The sequence below is a fragment of the Delphinus delphis genome, chromosome 3, assembly GCF_949987515.2.
Source record: "Delphinus delphis chromosome 3, mDelDel1.2, whole genome shotgun sequence".
In the NCBI taxonomy this organism is placed as follows: domain Eukaryota; kingdom Metazoa; phylum Chordata; class Mammalia; order Artiodactyla; family Delphinidae; genus Delphinus; species Delphinus delphis.
In genome coordinates, this window is record NC_082685.1 from 92,514,335 (window position 1) to 92,540,317 (window position 25,983).

The 25,983-nt window shown below is 31.6% G+C and overlaps 1 long non-coding RNA gene across 1 annotated transcript in view; it reads left to right on the plus strand.

The window, feature by feature from the left end:
* LOC132422157 (uncharacterized) overlaps positions 1 to 25,983 on the plus strand; it is a 164,533-nt gene that overhangs the window by 127,339 nt on the left and 11,211 nt on the right. The window contains exon 2 of the long non-coding RNA XR_009518818.1: positions 9,158 to 9,290. This is a non-coding gene — a long non-coding RNA (uncharacterized lncRNA). The remainder of the gene's footprint in view (positions 1 to 9,157; positions 9,291 to 25,983) is intronic.

Genomic DNA, 25,983 nt, shown 5'->3' on the forward strand with positions numbered 1-25,983 from the left:
ACTGTGCCACCAGGGAAGTCCCCCATGTACTTTTAACAGTTGTGATTTTTGTGATTAATTTATAAAGTTATTCCCTGTCACTTGACTGTAAGATCTATTAAGGCAAGAATCATGAATAGCTTATTAATCATGATATCCATGTGCCTAACTCAATGTATGGCACATAGTAGGCAGTCAATAAATATTTGTTGCAATCACTGGAGGAAGTGTCTAACCCCTATGATTTGACAATTAGTCCTTGGTTCCCTTTACATAGACTATTTGGCTGGTACGCATGCTTCAGAAGCACAAATACCAACCTTGACCACGTGCTTAGTAATCTTCTAACAATTTCCTTATGCTGGAAAAATTTGGGACTATTTAATTTGAATTTAGGAGATGAGGAAGAGAAAGGAAATAATTATCTCCATGACTAGATAAGGGAAAATTGGTAAAATAGTCTTTCAATTTTGTTACCAAATATTTAAAATACAGGGTTGTATGGATCCAGAAAAATTACTTAGGTTTGTTCTGCATTATCAGAATCCAGAATAAAGGATGGATTCATTTCATAGACTTGGTCAGACGCTTGTAGCATTTAGTTAAGAAATCCAGATTTCATGAGGGACAGTAGTCGGAATACTTTCAAACAAAACAAACAGGATAGGAAACCTCTAAAGAAACCACATTTGAAAGTTTTTTGAATCAAATAAGGGATTGTTATACCTATTCTCAAATGTCTTATGAGCTGATAGGAACATTTGCCTTACTCTGTGGTGCTCCATAGAGCAACAAGGACAAAGGATTAAACATGACAGAAGATCAGCAATTGGTTAGATATATGACAAACATTCTTATATTTAGATTTGCCCAAAGATGAAAATGTCTTATCACTCTATCAAAGATGAATTGTTTCTCCCTGGCCAGAGCACACCCTCCATTTGTGAGCATCTCTATCATCCTTCCAATTATTGGTCTTCCTCCACTGAAAGCAGTTAGAAAGGCATAATACTACTGTTAAGTCTCCTTAGTAACTGTCATCCTTTAAGGAATAATCAGCCAAAGATCAATTATTTTTATAATATGAAAAAGTTATGCAATTTTCTATTCTAATATATAAAGAATACCTTATATATATTCTACCATATAGCCTAGGCATGCATCTTCTTTTAAGGAGGTTATGGTTCATGAAAAAAAAAAAATAACCAGCAGTGTGGTAGATACATGAACCAAAGGAAAATAGACATATGGACTAAAAAGATATTTTCTTGTTTCTAAAGAGATTAATTAGTCTCTTCCTTTTTATTTTTCTTTGAATAAAATGATGATTGGCCTAAGTTACATTGTAAAGTAATTTTTAATTTTTAAATATAGGGCAACAATAATAACTGCTTCTAGTGTTGCCTACCCTGCCACTTTCTTTTTATTTGCAGGCATAAAATCATATATCAGTAGCCTTGTGAGTAAATGCAGATACAAGTAATGTAATGCACTATTTTAATTTAAATGCAAAATATTTATTGTTCTTACATAAAGTCAATAACACCCATACTGGTGAAAAAGGGTCTCTGATCCAAATCAATTTTTTAAATTACATAGAAATTTATTATTGCTCATAACTTTATATTTCTCTACATACTATGTAAATCTTTAAAAAACAATAGCAAATCCAACTGGACTTTGTAGATCTTTGAATTTTTAATGCACCTTTATATGCCATCTTTCTTCCAAGTTGGAAAAATAATTCCTTTAAATGTTCCCTACTGGAGGGTTTCTACAGGCGTGTGCTCTGTTTTTGATGTTTCTGTTTGGCTGAAGACTTCCCTAAGCCATTGAAAGGGTTTTGGTGCTCTGGCCTGGCATTGGGCCCAAGCCTTGGAAGTGACAGGGCCGAGTTCAGGAAATTGGACCACCAGACATCTCCCTGCCCCATGTAATATCAATCAGCAAGAGCTCTCCAAGAGATCTCCGTCTCAACCCTAAGACCTAGCTCCAAGCAACGGCCAACAAACTCCAGTGCTGGATGCCCCATGCCAAACAACTAGCAAGACAGGAACACTACCATACCCATTAGTAGAGAGGCTGCCTAAAATCATACTAACTTCACATACACCCCAAAACACACCACCAGATGCAGCCCTGCCCACCCAAAAGACAAGATCCAGACACACACACCAGAACACAGGCACCGGTACCTTCCACAAGAAAGCCTACACAACCCAATGAACCAACCTCACCCACTGGGGGCAGACACCAAAAACAGTGGGTCATACGAACCTACAGCCTGTGAACAGGAGACCCCAAACACAGTAAGTTAAGCAAAATGAGAAGACAGAGAAATATGCAGCAGAAGAAGGAGCAAGGTAAAACCTCACTGCCAAACAAATGAAGAGGAAATAGACAGTCTACCTGAAAAAGAATTCAGAGAAATGATAATAAAGGTGATCCAAGACCTTGGAAATAGAATGGAAAAAAACAAGAAAAGATTAACAAGGACCAAGAAGAACTAAACAGGAAACAAACTGATGAACAGCACAATAAATGAAATTTAAAATTCTCTAGAAGGAATTGATAGAAGAATAACTGAGGCAGAAGAATGGCTAAGTGACCTGGAAGATAAAATAGTGGAAATAACTACTGCAGAGCAGAATAAAGAAAAAAGAAAGAAAAGAATTGAGGGCAGTCTCAGAGACCTCTGGGACAACGTTAAATGCATCAACATTCGAATTATAGGGGTCCCAGAAGAAGAAGGGAAAAAGAATGGGATTGAGAAGATATTTGAAGATATTATAGTTGAAAACTACCCTAATATGAGGAAGGAAATAGTCAACCAAGTCGAGGAAGTGCAGAGTCCCATGCAGGATAAATCCAAGGAGAAACACACCAGTACACATATTAATCAAACTATCAGAAGTTAAGTAGAAAGAAAAAATATAAAAGCAGCAAGGGAAAAGCAACAAATAACATACAAGGGAATCCCCATAAGGTTAACAGCTGATTTTTCAGCAGAAACCCTGCAAGCCAAAAGGGAGTAGCAAGACATATTCAAAGTGATGAAAGGGGAAAACCTACAACCAAGATTACTCTACCCAGTAAGGATCTCATTCAGATACGACAGAGAAATTAAAACCTTTAGAGACAAGCAAAAGCTAAGACAATTCAGCACCACCAAACCAGCTTTACAACAAATGCTAAAGGAACTTCTCTAGGCAGGAAACAAAAGAGAAGGAAAAAACCTACAATAACAAACCAAAAACAATTAAGAAAGTGGTAATAGGAATATACATATCAATAACTACCTTAAATGTAAATGGATTAAATGCTCCAACCAAAAGACATAGACTGGCTGAATGGTTACAAAAACAAGAACTATATATATGCTGTCTACAAGAGACCCACTTCAGACCTAGGGACACAAACAGACTGAAAGTGAGGGAATGGAAAAAGGTATTCCATGCAAATGGAAATAAAAAGAAAGCTGGAGTAGCAATTCTCATATCAGACAAAATAGACTTTAAAATAAAAACTATTACAACAGGCAAAGAAGGACACTACATAATGATCAACAGATAAATCCAAGAAGAAGAAATAACAATTGTAACTATTTATACACCCAATATAGGAGCACCTCAATACATAACGCAAATGCTAACAGCCATAAAAAGGGAAGTCAACAGTAACACAAACATAGTAAGGGACTTTAACATCCCACTTTCACCAACGGACAGATCATCCAAAATGAAGTTAAATAAGGAAACACAAGCTTTAAATGATACATTAAACAAGATGGACTTAATTGATATTTACAGGACATTCCATCCAAAAACAACAGAATAAACTTTCTTCTCAAGTGCTCATGGAACAGTCTCCAGGAGAGATCAGATCTTGGGTCACAAATCAAGCCTTGGTAAATTTAAGAAAATTGAAATCATATCATGTATCTTTTCTGACCACAATGCTATGATAGTAGATATCAATTACAGGGAAAAATCTGGAAAATATACAAACACATGGAGTCTAAAAAATACAATACTTAATAACCAAGAGAGCACTGATGAAATCAAAGAGGAAATCAAAAAATACTTAGAAAAAATGACAATGAAAACACGACGAGCCAAAACCTATGGGATGCAGCAAGAGCAGTTCTAAGAGGGAAGTTTATAACAATAAAATCCTACCTCAAGAAACAAGAAAAATCTCAAATAAACAACCTAACCTTACACCAAAGCAATTAGAGAAAGAAGAACAAAAAAACCCCAAAGTTAGCAGAAGGAAAGAAATAATACAGATCAGATCATAAATAAATGAAAAAGAAATGAAGGAAAAAATAGCAATGAACAATAAAACTAAAAGCTGGTTCTTTGAAAAGATAAACAAAATAAATAAACCATTAGCCAGACTCATCAAGAAAAAAAGCGAGAAGACTCAAATCAATAGAATTAGAAATGGAAAAGGAGAAGTAACAACTGACACAGCAGAAATACAAAGGATCATGAGAGGTTACTACAAGGAACTGTATGCCTATAAAATGAACAAACTGGAAGAAATGGACAAAATCTTAGAAAAGCACAACCTTCTGAGACTGAAAAAGGAAGATATAGAAAATATAAACAGACCAATCACAAGCAGTGAAATTGAGACTGTGATTAAAATTCTTCCAACAAACAAAAGCCCAGGACCTGATGGCTTCATAGGTGAATACTATCAAACATTGAGAGGGGCTTCCCTGGTGGTGCAGTGGTTGAGAGTCCGCCTGCTGATGCAGGGGACACAGGTTCATGCTCCAGTCTGGGAAGACCCCACATGCTGCGGAGCGGCTAGGCCTGTGAGCCATGGACGCTGAGCCTGCGCATCTGGAGCCTGTGCTCCACAACGGGAGAGGCCACAACAGTGAGAGTCCCGCGTACCGCACAAAAGACAAAACAAAACAAACAAAAAAATAAAACATTGAGAGAAGAACTAACACCTATCCTTCTCAAACTCTTCCAATAAATACAGAGGGAAGAACACTCCCAAACTCATTCTACGAGGCCACCATCACCCTGATACCCAAACCAGACACAGATGTCACAAAGAAAGAAAACTATAGGTCAATATAACTGAGGAACAAGGATTCAAAAATCTTCAACAAAATACTAGCCAACAGAATCCAACAACACATTAAAAGGATCATACACCATGATCAAGTGGGGTTTATCCCAGAAACCCAAGGATTCTTCAATATATGCAAATCAATCAATGTGTTAAACCATATTAATAAATTGAAGGATAAAAACCATATGATCACCTCAATAGATGCAGAAAAAGCTTTCAACAAATTTCAAAACCCATTTATGATAAAGACCCTCCAGAAAGTAGGCCTAGAGGGAACTTACCTCAACATAATAAAGGCCATATATGACAAACCCACAGCCAACATCATTATCAATGGTGAAAACTGAAACCATTTCCTCTAAGATCAGGAAAAAGACAAGGTTGCCCACTCTCACCACTCTCATTCAACATAGTTTTGGAAGTTTTAGCCACAGCAATCAGAAAAGAAAAAGAAATAAAAGGAATCCAATTCAGAAAAGAAGAAGTAAAGCTGTCACTGTTTGCAGATGACATGATACTATACATAAAGCATTCTTAAGATGCTAAGAGAAAAGTATTAGAGCTAATCAATGAATTTGGTAAAGTAGCAGGATACAAAATTAATGCACAGAAATCTGTTTCATTCCTATACCCTAATGATGAAAAATCTGGAAGGGAAATTAAGGAAACACTCCCATTTACCAATGTAACAAAAAGAATAAAATACCTAGGAATAAACCTACCTAAGGAGACAAAAGACCTGTATGCAGAAAACTGTAAGACACTGATGAAAGAAATCAAAGATGATACAAACAGATGGAGAGATATACCACGTTCTTAGATTGGAAGAATCAACATTGTGAAAATGACTATATTACCCAAAGCAATCTACAGATTCAGTGCAATCCTTATAAAACTACCAATGGCATTTTTCACAGAACTAGAACAAAAAATTTCACAATTTATATGGAAACACAAAAGACCCTGAATAGCCAAAGCAATCTTGAGAAAGAAAAATGGAGCTGGAGGAATCAGGCTCCCAGACTTCAGACCATACTACAAAGCTACAGTAATCAAGAGAGTATGGTACTGGCACAAAAATAGAAATATAGATCAATGGAACAGGATAGAAAGCCCAGAGATAAACCCACACACATATGATCACATTATTTTTGATAAAGGAGGCAAGAATACACAATGGAGAAAAGACAACCTCTTCAATATGTGGTGTTGGGAAAACTGGACAGCTACATGTAAAAGAATGAAATTAGAACACTCCCTAACACCAAACACATAAATAAACTCAAAATGGATTAAAGACCTAAATATAAGGCCAGAAACTATCAAACTCTTAGAGGAAAACAAGGCAGAACACTCCAAGACATAAATTACAGCAAGATCCTTTTTGACCCACCTCCTAGAGAAATGGAAATAAAAACAAAAATAAACAAATGAGACCTAATGATACTTAAAAGCTTTTTCACAGCAAAGGAAACCATAAACAAGATGAAAAGACAACCCTCAGAATGGGATAAAATCTTTGCAAATGAAGCAACTGACAAAGGATTAATCTCCAAAATTTACAAGCAGCTCATGCAGCTCAATATCAAAAAACACAACCCAATCCAAAAATGGGCAGAAGACCTAAATAGACATTTTTTTCCGAAGAAGTTATACAGATTGCCAGCAAACACATGAATGGTTGCTGAACATCACTAATCATTAGAGAAATGCATATCAAAAGTGCAATGAGGTATCACCTCACACCAGTCAAAATGGCCATTATCAAAAACTCTACCAACAATAAATGCTGTAGAGGGTGTGGAGAAAAGGGAACCCTCTTGCCCTGTTGGTTGGAATGTAAATTGATACATCCACAGTGGAAAACAGTATGGAGGTTCCTTAATAAACTAAAAATAGGACTACCATATGACCCAGCAATCCCACTACTGGGCATATACCCTGAGAATACCGTAATTCAAAAGGAGTCATGTACCACAGTGTTCTTTGCAGCACTATTTACAATAGCCAGGACAGGGAAGGTACCTATGTGTCCACTGACAGATGAATGGATAAAGAAGATGTGGCACATATACACAATGGACTATTACTCAGCCATAAAAAGAAACGAAATTGAGTTATGTGTAGTGAGGTGGATGGACCTAGAGTCTGTCATACAGAGTGAAGTAAGTCAGAAAGAGAAAAACAAATACCATATGCTAACACATATATATGGAATCTAAAAAAAAAAAAAAGTTTCTGATGAACCTAGGGCAGGACAGGAATAAAGACGCAGACATAAAGAATGGAGTTGAGGGGTGGGATGGGGAGGGTGGGAGGGAGGGAGACGCAACAGGGAAGACATATGGGAACATATGTTTATGTATGACTGATTCACTTTGTTATAAAGCAGAAACTAACACACCATTGTAAAGCAATTATACCCCAATAAAGATGTTAAAAAAAAAAAAAAAAAAGAATGGAGTTGAGGACATGGGGATTGGGAAGGGTAAGCTGAGATGAAGCGAGGGAGTAGCGTGGACATATGTACACTACCAAATGTAAAATAGATAGCTAGTTGGAAGCAGCTAAATAACACAGGGAGATCAGCTTGGTGCTTTGTGACCACCTAGAGGCATGGGTTAGGGAGGATGGGAGGAGACGCAAAAGGGAAGGGATATGGGGATATATGTATACATATAGTTGATTTACTTTGTTATACAACAGAAACTAACAGAATATTGTAAAGTAATTACACTGCAATAAAGATGTTTAAAAAAAATATTCCCTTCCTCTTCAAACACTTTAACTTCTAATAATAAGGCAGCTAAATAGACATAAATAACATTTTAACTTTTTGGCCTATGAATCAGAGAACTCTGTGAATGGATTTTTAACTGTTTTAAAGGGCTCTCGATCACATCTGACTCCCATACTGCATTGGCTGAACATGTGGGAAACACACATTTTAGATGGCTTGAGGTCGTAGAAGGAAATATTCTATCATCCTGAGCCTAAGGGGTTAATCATTAAAGAATATGAGAGGTGATTAATATTGGATGGAAGCAGAAAATGGTGGTAATGAAACTATTGTTCCACATGGTGAAAAATTTTATATATTCTTCAGATTCACATGTATTTATAGGGAAGTGTCTTTATTAGAGCCCAAGTATTTATTAGCAAGGCTTTATAGCATGAGTTACATTTGTTTCAGAGATGGGTTGTAAATGCAGATTTCTCATTAGTTAAGGAAAGTAATGAATACAACTCCATCAGATAACCTATTCTTTTTATTTATTTATTTTTTATAAATTTATTTATTTTTGGCTGTGTTGGGTCTTTGTTTCTGTGCGAGGGTTTTCTCTAGTTGTGGCAAGCGGGGGCCACTCTTCATCACGGTGCGCTGGTCTCTCACTGTCACGGCCTCTCCCGTTGCAGAGCACAGGCTCCAGACGCGCAGGCTCAGTAGTTGTGGCTCACGGGCCCAGTCTCTCTGCGGCATGCGGGATCCTCCCAGACCAGGGCTCGAACCCATATCCCCTGCATTGGCAGGCAGATTCTCAACCACTGTGCCACCAGGGAAGCCCAGATAACCTATTCTTAATCTTCTATCTTCATCATTCTTAAATAATCAGTTATTTTTATTTTTAATAGGTATCTTTCTTGAATCAAAGGACTGTGCTCACCATTGCTTTGTAATGATAATGAGAAGAATTCTGTGTCTACCTATGGGGAATTAGACTTGCTGGTGATATTTGACTAATTGGTGAGCTTAAGAGACAGGCAAATATTAGCTTTCATATGTTGATTTTCATTTACTTTTGGCAGAAGGAATTACATGTGCAAATTAGTGGAGTTGTTATAAGTTAGGAATGGAAATAAATGATAGGATGGTTTGAGTCCCAAATGATGCCATAAAATGGAGTTTGAATCATATGGAAAGAGAGGTTACAACACTTTTTTCCCTAAGGAATTTTATGTGTCACAGCTTCTGAGAGTGGGTGACAGAAAACTACCCAGAATGGGGAAGATGGGCAAAAAGGCTGACTCTCAACCAAAATGATAATCAGAGAAGATAGATGCATATCATTCCTTTGATCTCCAGGTTGGGGAGCACCAAGTGATGTCACTGAATCCAAATCAGAATCAGCCCAACGAATAGAGCCAGGACCTTCAGGCAGTCTCTCAGAAGAAGGTACCTTGTCCAAGACCTGGCTTGGAGAAGAAGAACATAGCAGGTACCTTTATATGTTGGTGTCTTTTTGTTTTAAATTTGTATTTTGTGGTAATTCTAGATTTACAGAAAAGTTGCAAAGATAACAGAGAATCTCCACATGCCCTCATCCAGATTTCGCCAATGTTAAAATTTTACATAATAATGGTCTATTTGTCCAAACAAAGAACCACATATGTGTATTACTATCAACTAAACTCGACTTGATTCAGATTTCCTCAGATTTTTTCTGGTAGTGCTCTTTGTCTGCTACATGCTGGATTCCACATTGCGTTTAATCATCATGTCTCCTTTGTCTCTTCCCATATGTGACTGTGTCTAAGTTTTGCTTTGTTTTATTATGACCTTGATAATTTTGAAAAATACTTAAGAATTTAAGGATTATTTTCTCTATTACACATACTACAAAAAAAGACAACTGTGAATATGATCTGTCCCCTCATTTTATCAGGTAAAACTGTGGCTAAGAGAAAATAGTTAGAGAAGTCTGGCAATACTAAAAACGGAGCCAGTGCCTTGCTGGGTGCTGTGGATGTCACTAGGACAAGGAAATCTTTTAAAATGAAAGATAAACTATGGGCAGTATATGTGGGTCCAATTATCTGAAGGAAAGCTCAGAAGTTGCAAAAATAAAAAAAGACAAAGTGAACAATGAGGTAAACAGAATATATATATATATGTATTTCAGATTGTAAATGATTTAATACTAGAATTTTTTCAGTCCAATTATGTCTCTCTAAATTTAGTATTGCCCTTTCTGTACTTTCTTGGATTCCACATCATACTGAGAGTTTGGCAAATTCTGTATCTCTTCTATTTACTAGATATACTTAAAAATAGTAGTAATAAAATAGAGCAGATTGTGCAGAATAGACTTGTTTAGAGAAGAAAATTGAAGATTATATAGCAGTCAAGAAAAGGTAAGTGTTTTACTTTATTTCTGTATGCAAAAAAAATTCTCTCTAGAAATGAATCCTCTATGCACCATTTGTTGACACTGATCTTCTGAAATAGTTCAAACTCTTATGCTTATAAGGTTTTAATGTAGAATCTTATATTATCTATCTGTCAAGTTATGATAGACAATGAAAAATGTGTTTTGGATTCATCTGTTTCTTGCATATTGTTTTCATTTTTTAAGTCACTTGCCTCAATTTAAATGCTGTTACCAATTCTTTTATCTATCTGTTTAGAATTATTGATGTAGATGTACGGTACTGTCAAAGGCAAAACTCACCAGACAATTAAGAAGATGATTTTATTTAGGCTATTGCAATAGGGAGAACAGACCATATCTGAAGATCAGCATCTCAGCAGAGATTTTGCCTTGACCATTTTTACAGGGAGGGGTAAACAAGTTATCAACAGGGTATTTTACACTCAGGGTTATTTATTCATTTTTAAAATTTTTATTGAAATATAGTTGATTTACAGTATTGTGTTAGTTTCAGGTGTACAGAAAAGTGATCCATATATATATGTATATATACATACATATATGTATTCTTTTTTAGATTCTTTTCCATTATAGGTTATTACAAGAGATTGAGTATAGTTCTCTGTATAAGGAGGGGAAGTCTCAGTCAGTTATCTGAACAGGAAATGTTTATCTCTGTGTCTAGCTACTTTCAGGAGGATAAACAATTCTAATTTTAGTTAATTACATGTGTTTTCATAAGTATAACAGGAAAAAATATTAGGTGATGTATACTCATTCAGATCATTCCACTTTTCTCCTTTCTACATGGTTCTGTTCTGTTGTCATTTGATATAGAGATGTTAACATGGAATAATCAGGTAAAAGCAAATTTGTTTTACATCAGAAGAAGACTTTATCAAAGAAAAGAGGATATCTGCACAGTGAAAGGGCAGAATTAATTAAAGACAGAATGAAGTTTGGGGTGGACAGCATGTTATAGGAAGTAGCCCTTGGGATGGTAGGAACTTTGAGGGAAAAGCTGTTCAAAGATGGATAGTAGAACATTGGTGCTGTGCATCAGGATGAAATTCCACTGTTTCCAGACTTCCGTTTCAAGTAAGCTGCATAAAGATCACACCACTTTCAACCCTTTTAGACTTGAATTTATGTTCCTTTGAATATGATGCACTGTTAAAATTGGTCTTACAGAGAAAACAAGAAGACTAGAATAAGTTATAAAAATAAAGCCATTTTGAGGAATTATACCTCCCACCACCACAAGGGTGTAAGCCAGTTTCTTGAGTTAAGAGTCTCTCCTGCAGCAGTACACACGCCCTGTGGAATTCATGCTTGTGTAGAATGTAAAGGTGGCTATAATTACTTCAGCTTGGGGCCTTCCAAAAATGATGACAATTCATTTATTTCTTCATCTGCATCACTTTATCCAAAAATCTAAGCTGAGACTGAAGAAATTAAAATTGAAAAGTGGAAGAAGTTCAAGAAAGATTTTCCACTTCCTAATAGAGGCAAGCTCTAATTTGGTGGATGTGATTGGAGAGACTGTATTAACATCACTGCTGCAGGAATCTTAAAGGTCACTAAGGATGACCAGGACTCAAAAAAAAAGTTATGTAAAATGCAGTGTTGAATTTGACACAACGGAGTTCTGAACTCACTTTTACATATCAAATAATGTTTTAATTTTGATAAAAAATATTTGGGGTAGTGATGGGTAAACTAAGCACCTCTGCTGCAGCACATCTGAGAGGTTTACCAAAAGCTATGGGAAGATGGTGAATAGAAAGGGATAAATGACTATAATTCAGCATTCTTTACCACTGAAGAACCTAAGGGTAAATCTGATTCCTATAAATGGAAAAAATAGATAGTTAAAAAACACAAAGAAATGAAGCCAAAATTCTCATTGAAAGTGAAAAAAAAAGTTAATATTTTTAAACTACAATGGTATCTACTCTGACAGTATTAAAATGGAAATGACAGCCAACATGAAAAAGGTTTCCTCTCTTCAGAGTACATTAGAAAGCAATTATCAAGTAGTCCTTTAAATAAAAACAAGAAACCTGGGGCTTCCCTGGTGGTGCAGTGGTTGAGAGTCCGCCTGCCGATGCAGGGGACACGGGTTCGTGCCCCGGACCGGGAAGATCCCACATGCCGCAGAGTGGCTGGGCCCATGAGCCATGGCCGCTGAGCCTGCCCGTCCGGAGGAGCCTGTGCTCCGCAACGGGAGAGGCCACAACAGTGAGAGGCCCGCGTACTGCAAAAAAAAATAAAATAAAATAAAATAAAAAAACAAGAAACCTGAATTGGGTTATGCTAGATTCACTAGAAAATAACAAAATCTAGAGAAGAAAGAGGAAAGAAATTCAATAAAACAGAAGAAAAAATTCAGATATAGACTCAGAGTAGGATTTTGTTCACAGTAAATATTAGTGATTTAAGAAAAAAAAAAGATTCAATCATTCTCCTCAAGAGTCACAAAGGGGGCAGGGGAATAAAAACATTTCTTTTTTTTCCCCAAAATAATGACAGCAAGCAAAAAAAAAAAAAAAAGAAATAAAAAGAAAAAATAGAAAAAAAACCACACTTTTTTACAATTAAATTTATTAATGTATAAAAGGCTCATGGAAGATTTAAAAATAGACAAATTATGAAAGGATATAAATCAGCAATTTAGAGCAAAATAACAGAACAATTAGAGATACTAATAAATAGACATAAAACCTCATTTGTAATTATAAAAATACAAACAAGATAGCATTTTTTCCACTGTTGACACCTGGTAATTGAGAGAGAAATGAGAGAGAGAAAACAAAGACTCAGGGAATAAATTCATGGCAACTGCTAACCTCTTTGGAACAAAATTGATGATATCTGTATGAATTAAAATTGCACTTACTTAATGAACAATAGATTCCACGTGTAGGGTTATACTTTAAACATACTCTTACATACACCAAAATATGGTTTGCAAGATTGCATATAATATCAAAATAAGTATAACAATGTGACATTTAATTAGCAGAACTTATACATATATAGAATACAGTGCACGTATATAGAATACAGATATATACAATGAACAAGGTAGATCTTTTGTGCTGATATGGAAATACATCCAAAATATGAAAAAAAGAAATAGATGGAATGTTTATAGTACTATATATTGATAGGATAAATTGTATTAAAAAACTATGTGTTCATATCAAAAGATAAGACTGACATGCATTTATTTATCTAGCTATATGTTTACTTTTATGAAATGCAAAAAAATGTTAGCGGGAGGTACATTTGACAGGAAAGATAGAGAAATGCGGAAGGGAATATGGAATTTTCCTTTTCATTTTATACATTTGAATTTTATACATATATTTTTATTTATATTTTCAAAATTATCACTGCTGACTATCTGGAGAGTGGGGCCGTTTTTTTCTCTTTATAATCTTATATCTAAAAAACTTTAGTAGTATAAATATTTATAAAACTTCCTGTGAATTTTTTTGGTGAAAATTAATAATGTTGCCAGTTTATTAATAACCTTATGATTTGTCTTTTAATCTCTTTTAAAACATATACCATTATTTCCTTGTATCATACAAAATAGGATCATTTTGTGTGTGCTTGTGTTCTAATTATATTGTCTTACCTTTAGCAAAATCCAATGTTACCTGCTTTATGCCAGTCTACTTGTGTAGAATTTAAAAGACAAAATAAATATTCACCATTCTCGTGCTCTTCAAATCCAGTGATATTTTAAAAATATATTTTTGTGATGAAGCAGAATTTTTAGGATATATTACAAAGACTGTTTTACTATACTTAGCACAATAGGTTTGTAATACCAATTAAAACATATTCCATACATCTCGAATTGTTGTGTGATTGCCTCCATTTAAAGATAACTAAATAGAAATTGTAGAGAAAATGGAATTTCATAATATTTATGAGGTCTTAAAACCAGTTTTTCAAAAAGATTTATAAATAGCTAAGAAAACATTAAACATTTGCAAAAATATGATATGCTCAGGTTTTTCAGTGGAGTGTAAATATCAGCAATTACTTCCTGAGTTATTAATTTAAGTAATATGTACTAAGGTATTATTACAACCTGATGGACACAAAAGGAGTTCTTTTAATAATAGTCTGTAAATTAAAAATGTTTTAAATATTGAAATGGTTAATAGAATCTTAATAGAATGAGGTCTAAACATTGAACCAAATATAAAGAGAAGAGAGTTTGAATGGAAATCTGTTTATGATTAAAGTTATAACTCAGTGATTAAATCATTGAAAGTACATAGACTGAAAGGTGCAAAAGCAGGGGGTAAAATATACATTTAATCAGTATTAATGAAAAAGAAATAATAGAATCTATCAAAAGAGCAGGATCATAGATTCTGTAAAATATCTTAAAATAGCTTTGCAGCAATATAAAATGGGAAATTGAATTTATTTTCTAACAATAATATCAGTGTGGCATAAAAGTAGAAGTGGGCAATCCAAATTTAATAACATGAATAGCATTATTATTGAGACAATAATACTAAATCATGCTAGTTTCTGCTTTTATTATCACTGTTCAGGCACAGATATTTTTAATGTGTTGTGAATTCAGGGAACTTTTATTCTTGTCTAGGTTTTAAAGAAAATAGAATTAAAAAAAGGTTTGTTTCCCGAGTTGAATCATGCTTAATTTGATACTTCTGTTTTTGCATTACACTTACTAACAGCTGAATCCAACCAGATGATATCTGTTTATAAATTCATTCATTAAAATGCGCCTTTCCCTGCAGTCACTGCAATAAAAACAATGTAATCCATTGCACAGCTAAATTGGTGTATGAAAAACAGAACTGCTACTTTTATATACATTTTCTTTCCCTTTACCTCAGAAGCCAGATCAAAGCCTTTTACGTTATGTGATGCTGCTGCTCCTCAGGGCAGAGCAATAAACCTAAACTTTCATCCCTGCTAAGTTAGTAATATAAATGTCAATTTACTTTAGCTGAAGCCGACTTTTGAAATCAATAGGAAGGATTACTGTCAGTAGAAAGCATATCTTGCTAGCACTTGGAAGTAAGTGGTCGGTAGTAGAAAGAATTAAGTGAATTGAATGCATTGTTCTCAAAATGTTGTCAGTGAAATTTTATAATTTCCTATGGACTGCTTTCTAGTTGGTGTTGCTGATATTAAATTATAAAACTCAGAGTCTGTTCACAGCTCCTATTGTGTTTGATTATCTATCCTGAACACAGAACCTCAATTTTCCTGGCTTGAATCTTTCCACTTACTCACAGTCATCTTTGGAGGAGAAAAAATAAAATAAAAACCAGTAAGCATACAAGATTTAGGAGCCATGCCCTCAAAGGATTTCCATGCATGCATGTGACTATCAATCTCTGAAATTTGTAGTAGAGGTTGAACAAATATTTCCATGAAGACATAATTTAAAATCTGTTCAATAATGTGCATTTCAGGAAAGAGAATAGCAAAGATTGACTTATAAAGGTATTTAAAAGTTATTAATGACATTTAAATAATGGATTTTTAATATACGACAATTTTTATGAAATTATATTTCAAGTTAAGTTTCAGAACTGGAGTACTACAAAAGTAGTAATTAGGGTTACCTACAACCTTATCCTACTCTATTTAATTGAACAGGTGAAACAGTTTTTGTTGTAGTCTTTCTTAGTAGTGTTTTGTTTTTTGTTTGTTTGTTGTCTACTTCCTTCTGTCATTGAGGCAGCTGACATACAGAAACCCTAGTAGAGTAAGCTATCAACAGAGAATCTGTTAGGTAAAATAGAGAAATATTCAATGTCACAAAGGATTAGGTAAATAATTCAAGACCTTTGAATACTTGAGAGGATTACTGTTAATTATTGTTCAATATAGAAAGGTAAGGATATGGGAAGCAAAAGTCTTATCTTCTCCTAAAATTCCCTACCACTTTTTTTTGTTGTTGTTAGCTTTTTCATTATATGAGGTGAAGAAAATATCTGACCTGGATAAACAATTTATTGAACAATTATTCAGCACCCAACACTAAATGGATACAGAAAACACACATTCCATTTGCAGTCCTCCAGGAACTACAATCCAATATCAGTCTGGATTCAGGAATGAAAACAGAAGCTACTCTGCACTGAATATTTTTTTTAAAGATTTTTTTGATGTGGACCATTTTTAAAGTCTTTATTGAATTTATTACAATATTGTTTCTGTTTTATGTTTCGGTTTTTTGGCCATGAGGCATGTGGGATCTTAGCTCCCCGACCAGGGATTGAACCTGCACCCCCTGCATTGGAAGGCAAAGTCTTAACCACTGGACCGCCAGGGAAGTCCTTGAATGGAATATTGAATTAGATCTTCACATGACTTTGAAATTGCTTGGGGGGCGAAATTCAGGGAAAGTTTATACCAGTTGTTTGGGGAGCAGCCACTGAAGGTCATAGACACTGACACTGAAGTTTTTTTTTCTCCTGAAGAACTGAACCAGATATCCTCAAGTGTCTGCCTGTAAACTGCTACATTCTTTGAGGACTTTTGAGGAGCACCCAACAAATTGTCCAGTCTGTTACAGTGAAGAGGGTAGTCCTTAAGAGTTTGCCAGGGTGCTACTGTGAACTTCATTTCTACATGGAAATAATGGCTTCCCCTTCACTCCAGCCTTTGAAAAGTCCTGAATTCCTGTCATAGGAAAATCTTATCCAATGACCATACAGTGAAGGTGATTCTGGAAAATGTAGTTCCGACTTCACAGTTGGAAGTGATGCCTAATTGACCTCAGACAGTCCTGTATAGTGCATATATAATGTTTGTGGACTTAGCATCTATGCATACTCCTTTTATACATATTAAAGTTCTGACCAAAGGTAATAGCATCATGCTTTGCTTATCTTGTCAGAAATATCCTTGTAAGGTCAAGGGAATAAATTGTCTTCTCCCCAAAAGGGGAGATACAAAATCCCATATGCCATTCTATTCATCTTGATAGTGTTCATATCTTTTCTAGCTCAGTCACTTTCCCTCTTAGGTATCTTGAAACTTAAAGATATAAAATATAAATTCAATATCTAGTGACCCCATTTACATTAAATAATAAGAGAACCAAGAGAGAAAGATGAAAAACTGATTTTTAATATCTACAAATATATATATATATAAGCAAAAAAGAAAATATGAATACTCACTACAATCCTTGCTTTTTGTATAAGGTCACATTGTCATAGTTGGTATTTGTAACTTCCCTTATCACTACCCCTTCCACATTCCCTTCATACTCAGCCAGCATGACAGCTAATCATAGTTTTTTGTCTGGTGAGTTCTCAGATTTATTGCCAGAAGAACCTGTGTCCTAAGTAATGACCATGTGTGAAGTAGTTCTATTTTTCTATTACTTTTTACCAGAAAACACAGATGTAGTAACAGAATCTCCTGAATTCCAGGCCTACTTCTCTATGCTACCACTGAGTAGTAGAAAGCTGATCAAGACAAATCAGCCCCACTAATGCAACAAACCTCTTCTTTTTACCTAGTGCTTCAGTAGCAGAAGAAGCACAAAATGCTCAACTTCTGGTTTAATGGAATCAATCTTGAGTCCCTTGGTGAAAACATCCTTCCCTTAGGAAACATGACCTCCAGATCATCAGAGCCAAATACTGTGAAAATACAAAATGAAAGTTTTTCTAATAGGAAATTAAGAACCATATTATGAACAACTACTCTCATGTCCACACCTTGGTCCTTGGACCTATGTATCTGGCTATAAGAGAAGGAGTGCTATTAAGCTGATCACTAGTGCAGAGCATATAACACATCCTACAGGACGTTGTCCACACACTGTTTACTCTGCAGATACTGTTTTCCAAATATTTCGCAGCTCTTTAACAGCTTTAAGGTTGTTGCATGTATAACAAAGCTTTATGGTAAATGACGGCACATGATTATGAATAGAGCATTATGTAAGGCAGGAAAATCAGGTCTATCTTCAGAATATCTATTCTTAGGAAACACAGATGCTGCTATTTCCAATATGAAGATATGCAAGATAATCAACCTGTTACCAGGTAACATGTTTGTCCCAGGGGAGTGTTGTCATATTGGGAGCTCACTGCTTATCATTGCCACTAGCAAGTAGCTCTAGCCAAAGCAAAACTTGGATAGAGGAAGTACTATGTATTAAAGTCTACAACTAACCTCTATTCGTATCACCATGGTCAATTAATTCAAGAGGCCATTGAGAAAGATATTGGTTTTCTGGGCAGAGAGGCTGTAAGACATACACAGAACTGATCATCTTTCCTACCAGGATATTAAGAACTTTCTCTGTTGTGGTTATACTTTTTGCCCCTCCTAAATGTCCTTTGACCTATCTCCTCCCTTCACATCTTGTCATCAATTTATGGATCATGTCTTTTCCTGCTTCATGCCATCCAGCCAACATGTGAGTCATGGATCATGAATCACTGTAGATGACTCTGGTCATCTATACAACCAGAAGAAGTGAGCAATCGCACATTTTACTTGAACTTCCCTTTACTGAGAATTTCCTTTACCACTATCATTTAAGAACCCCCTGATTGGGACTGCAAGGTTGATATTTTCTACCAGCAGGTGGTGCAAAGTTCAACTTTTTCTGCAGTCAGCTAATTATAGGAAACTCCTCATGAGGTCATGTATATGGGTTGAAAAGGGAGCTGTATATCAGGAGGAGATGCCATAAGAATTTGGCCTACTTAGTAGGGCTTGGAACATAATGGAACTTACTTGTTCCTTATAGAGTTCCTTGAGCTTGATCTCATATATCAAATTTGTTTGATATGGAAAGCTGCTGTGAATGCCAAAATTTATGACTTGGTAAGTCAGAAAATACCCATTTCAGAATGGGAATCTTAGGTCACAAATAACTTGATGGCTCACAGTCAAGCATTCAATCATCTTCTAGGACATAGTATTAAGTCAAAAGTGTTTCTCAAAAGGAGAGGCATTGTATGTAGAAAATGCACAGGGCTTAGCTATAAAGTCTTAAGGATTAATGCCATGGTTACCAAAGTACCTTACATTGTATCTATCTGTTACAGACACATCCCGACAACATCCATGTTGATCTAACCATTACGTCTTGTACCTATTCTTCGTCTGTTTTTAATGTACTAATACTGTGTAACTGTGCCTTTGTGTCACCAACAAATATTTTTTTATGTTTATGGGTGTGCAGGCCAACTATGGTTTGAGTACATCTGAGCTCAGTTTGTTGGCTTTGCTTGAATCTGTAAGAAGAGTGGGCTTGTCTCCAGGTAGCTAATAGGGTTCACTTCTATTCTTCAAGGCTTCAGGATAGATTTTGTTGGAAGGCTCTTCTCCAGACTTGGGCTGAGCTCCAGGGTGCTGACTGGCTTTAGGTTACAGTAGAATAATGCTTCCCCAAAGACGTCCACATTTTCATCACCAGACCTGGAACTGTGTTACGTTACATGGCAAAAGGAACTTTGCAGATACATTATAGTTATGAACATTAAGATGGGGATATTATCTTGGATTAAATGGGTGGGTGCTGTATAATGTCATAAATCATTAATAACAGAGAAACCAATGAAAGAAGTGATTAGGGTGTGGCCTTAATCAGGTGCTCAGAGGGAAACTTGGCCAGCCTTTAGCCAGGGCTTCAAAATTGTCAAGACAGCACTGAAAAAACCCCCAAAAAACAACAAACCTCTAAAAGGTATATTACATCATGAAGCAAATATTAAGTGAATTTTTCTAAGAATGAGTCTAGAAAAATAAATTTCACAAGATTGTACGGTAAATGACAAATGGTGGATGAGTGCTACTGATAATAAGTATTTTAATACTGAACAGAAGAGACTATGAATTAGTTGGTAGAAAAGCTTTTCCAAAGCAAGAAAAGGTTAAATTATTAAATAGCTATAATTGAGTTACCTTTAGAGGAGGTGAAGTCCAAGCCAAGATAACATACATATATGTGGTGTGTGTGTGTAAGATATATATTATATATAATATATATTATATGTGTATTTAATATTATATAACAATAATATATATTATGTGATATTATAGTATATATCATATATATAATATATATCATATAATATATACTACATATGTATCATATATGTAACATTGTATATCATATCTATTTATGAATATTGTTATATATCATATATTTTATATACTATATACTATATAACATTTGTATTATATATGATACATGCAATATATATTAAATAAATTATACTAACTATATAATATATAGTAGTAGATACTATATATTATATATATCATATATAATACATATGTAGATTATATATTATGTATATTTTACATTATTATATAATGAATCATATGTTTATAATGTGTATATAATGTAATATATATTTTATATTAAACATATATGATATTAATACATAGTATAAATTTTATTATATAAAATATATGTATATTATATTTGTATATAATATATACTATATATACTATATATTTATTATATATGTAATTTATTTTATATTATATTACATATATAATACATACAGTATATTGTATTATACATCATATATATGTATATTATATATAATATATACTACACTATATATGCTATATAATATATGTATTAATTTGTATTGTATATTACATATATGATATAATACTATATATTTTATTATACAATATCATTGTATAATATATAAGATGTATATAATATATATTATATGCTATACTATATATACTATGTATGTAATTTATATTACATATCAGATATATATTTTATTATACAATATATCTTATATATAATATATGTATATTATATATGTATGTAAAATAAAATATATACTATACTATACAATATATGTAATTTATATTACCTGTTATATTACGTATACTATATATGATAATACCTACTATATATTGTATTATAAAATATATCTTATTATATATAATATATAAAATGTATAGTATATATATAATATATACTATATATTATAGTATATATTATATATATACTATACTATATATACTATACTATAATACTATATACTGTATACTATACTATATACTATACTATATATACTATATAATATATGTATTAATTTATATTATGTTATATTACATATATATAATACAAATAAATTTCATTATACACTATAGCTTATATAATATGTAACATGTATATTATATGTATATAATATGTAATTTATTGTATGCTATACTATATATTATTATATGTAATCTATATTAAAATATATGTTATATTACATATATTATATATTATATTATTCCATAAGATATATTGTATAATAAACTGTCATGTATTATATCATATATATGTAATATAACATAAATTAATACATATATAGCATATATAGTATAGTATTTAATCTATTTTATATTATATATACTACACACATTATATCAAAGATATATAATATACAATATGTATATTATATGTAATTTATTATATACTATATGTATTGTATGTAACATATTAAAATATATGTTGTATTACATATATTATATATATTTATTATATAAGCTATACTGTATAATAAACTATCTTCTATGTATTATATCACATATATGTAATATAACATATATAATATATTATATAGCATATATAGTATAGTGTATAATCTGTTATATATTATGTATATAATACATATTATATATTATATATAAGCTATATTGCATAACAAAATATATAGTATGTATTATATGTATGTTATATATGTATATAATATGTCATTTATTATATACTATATAATACGTATGTAGTTTATATTACATGTTATATTACATGTATTATATATGATACAATACAAATAAATTTTACTATACAATATATCCTATATATAATATATATTTATATTATATACGTATGTAATATATAACATATATTACACTGTGCTATGTAATATATGTAATTCATGTTACATTAAATGTTATATTACATATATTATACATATAATATACACTTTATTATACAATATATCTTATATATGATATATAATATGTATAATATATACTATATTATATATGCTATATATTAATTTATATAATATATGTAATTTATATTACATCATGTTATATTGCATACATATGCTATAATACATATGAGATAGTTTATTGTACAATATATCTTATTATATAATATATAATATGTGTATTACATGTATATAATATGTAATTTATTATATACCATGCTATACATACTCTATGTTTTATGTAATGTATAGTATATGTTATATTACATATATTATATATGATACATACTATATATTTTATTGTACAATATCTTATATATAATATGTATTATAGGCATATAATATATATTATATACTATACTATATATACTATAAAATATATGTATTATATTTGTGATTTATATATTATATGTTATATTACATATATAATACATACAATATATTTTATCATACAATAAGCTTATGTTTATTATATATGAATATATATTATATTATATATGTATTATATGTTAAATATATTATATCACATATATTATATATGATATATAATATATACTATATTTTATTATATAATATATATGTAATATAATGTATATTATATAGTATATGATATATTATATATAATATAGTATATAACATTATATTATACATATAATTATATATAATTATATTATACATGTTATATATAATATTATATAAATTATATTATATATTGTTATATATTATATAATATATATTATATAACATATTATATAATAAATTATATTATATAATTATGTAATATATGATCATCTATAATATATAATAATATATATTATATAATTTGTATAATTTTTATTATATAATATACTATATGTTATATATAATATAATAAATTATATATGCAATTATTATTTATGATATAATATATACTTTATACTATATTATATAGTTATATATTATATAATATATGATATTATATAATGTATTATATAATATATGTTATACATTATATAATATATTATTATATAGTATATAAAAATAATATTATATATTATAATATATAGTAGTATATAATATATAATATATTATATATAATATTATTATATAGTATATTATATATACTCTATTATACAATATATTGTATAATAATATGTATATTATATACTATATAATAATTATATAATATTTATATTATATAATATAATATAATATAACATGTATTATAGTATATAATTATATAATATATAATATAACATATGTATTATATATTTTATATAACATATTATATAACATATAATTATATAATATATTATTATATAATATATAATATGTATATTATATATACTATATATAATGTATGTAATATAATATAATATAATATAGTACATATATATGATATATAATAGATACTATATATTTTATTCATATATATCATATATATGTACTCATATTTATTATATATGTTATATAAAATGTTATGTATTAAATATATAAGAAAATCATATATAATAGATAACATATATCATATATCCTATATATATTATATTCAGTATTATATAAATTACATATATTATATAAATGTTATTCATTATATATTATATAATATATGTTATATTATTATATATAATATATAATATGTATATTATTTTATATATTATTATAATATATATATTTTACAATAGTATATTATATAATTATTTTATTATCTATACCATAGTTTATTATATAGAATATAATATATATTATATATACTATATAATATATTTAATAATATATGCTATATATAGTATATAATATAAGTAATATATTATATAACTAATGTATATTATATATTATATTGTATATTTTTATATTATTATAATATACATATATGTGTGTTTGTGTTTGTGTATATATATATATATTGTAGCTGGTCATTTGAGTTGTTTACTATCTCTCTCTCTCACTCTCTCTCTCTCTATATATATAGTAACCATCTCAAATATATATATATATATATGTATATATAGTATGCCTCTCAAATACCCCACTAGAAAATAACAAAATTAAAATAAAAAGGGGAAAGGGTAAACACAAATTAATGAAGAAACACAGAAAATCATACCACCAATGATGAACAATAAAATAAATATATTCTGTCAAGAAGGTTTTTAAGAGAAAACAAATAGCACCATCAGATTTGGGTAATTAAGGGAGGAACAGGAGACGAACAGATAAGGATACCTTCAGAGGAGCTATGACAGATGCAGTTAGCCTGATGTTATCCACGTAGAGCACTTCGTGGGATAATAAACATCATTCTCATTCTCCCTCAGATCCAGGGCCAGGGATCCTGTTGCTTGAACACAACAGTAACACAAGAAAGTGTTCTCATTGATTAATCCATCCTGGTCTGCTTCTTGGAGAGAATTGTTGTAGAGAATGGATATAATGACACAAATGGAAAATACCTTTGGAAGGACACAGTAGTGAATGTCAGATGATTTCTGTTTTTATCTCTCTCTGCCTGGGGGAAATACACACCATGGAATTTATATTAAATTCATGCCCTGAATTAGTAGTACCACCAATTTTCTTTGCCTAATGGTTTCTATGAAAGACCACAACAATTATTCTTCATATCTTCAATTGAATTATGGCCTGTTGTCTATTTGGAAATCAGAGAGCATATTAATGAGACTGGAGTACATAAAACTGTCTTTTATAAATATTTATCAGCTATTCCTTAGGTTTTTCTGTAAAGTTTTATAAAAATTAAAACAATTTCTGTCCAAGCTAGCCACCTGTAATCTGAAAAGAAATAAAATACAGGTTTTTAGACAGAACTTTTTCTGTGGTCAACAATCATATTAAGAGATTAGGTAATCACATTATCTTTGTATCTAGAAAAACTTAATCCTCTGCTACTGAAGAACTTTTCCCCCTCCACTTCAATATCAACCAGACAACAAGCTTTCTGTTTCCCTCAACTGGTGAGTGGTGTTTATTTGGTAGTGTTAATTTCTGGCACCTGAGGATTTTATTTAGAACTTATGTCTGTATTTTAAAATTTTTAATTTCATTATCTTTTTATTTTTAGAAGCAAAAAGTAGTCCATACAGCCACAACTACCACATTACCTAAGAGGGTTGTTTTTTCTTGTTGAATGTTCCATTTTGCTTTACTTCTACCTGTTAACTACATCAAATGCTTTTGGAGGTAGGGGTGAGGGAAAGAAATATAAATAAATATATGACAGCCTTTTCTGTATACTAGTCATAGGCACTTATAGCAGTGTCCTGCTTATAAAGTTATTTCAACATCATTAATGTAGGAAAAAATCAGAAAAATTCCTAAATAAGTAGGCTTGTTATTTCTCCCCAAGAACTGAGACATGAAGCTGTGTGTGTGGAAATGCTTTCACTGTTACCTGGAAAAATATAAAATATTACCTTTTTAAAGAAAAAGAATGCTTCAATCTGACTATCAGATAGAGTTGTCAGATGAGATGAGTCACAGTAGCAACCTTAGCCAATAGATTATTCCCAGACTTAAGCTCATCCCTATTATGGAGCCAACACTGGTTCTTTCAGCCGATGATAATAATTATAGCTTCAATGTTTAGATAAACCCTATTGTAGCGATAAACAAACAGACTCAAGTCAGGCTCTCTTAGAACTGATGTCATTGTACATTCATTTGATTCATATCAATAACCTTCTGATTATGATTTGGCATTCCAGGTAAGTCTGCCTATTTGAATAGTCTGGTTCATGTCCTATGGCAAAGGATGGGTAGTA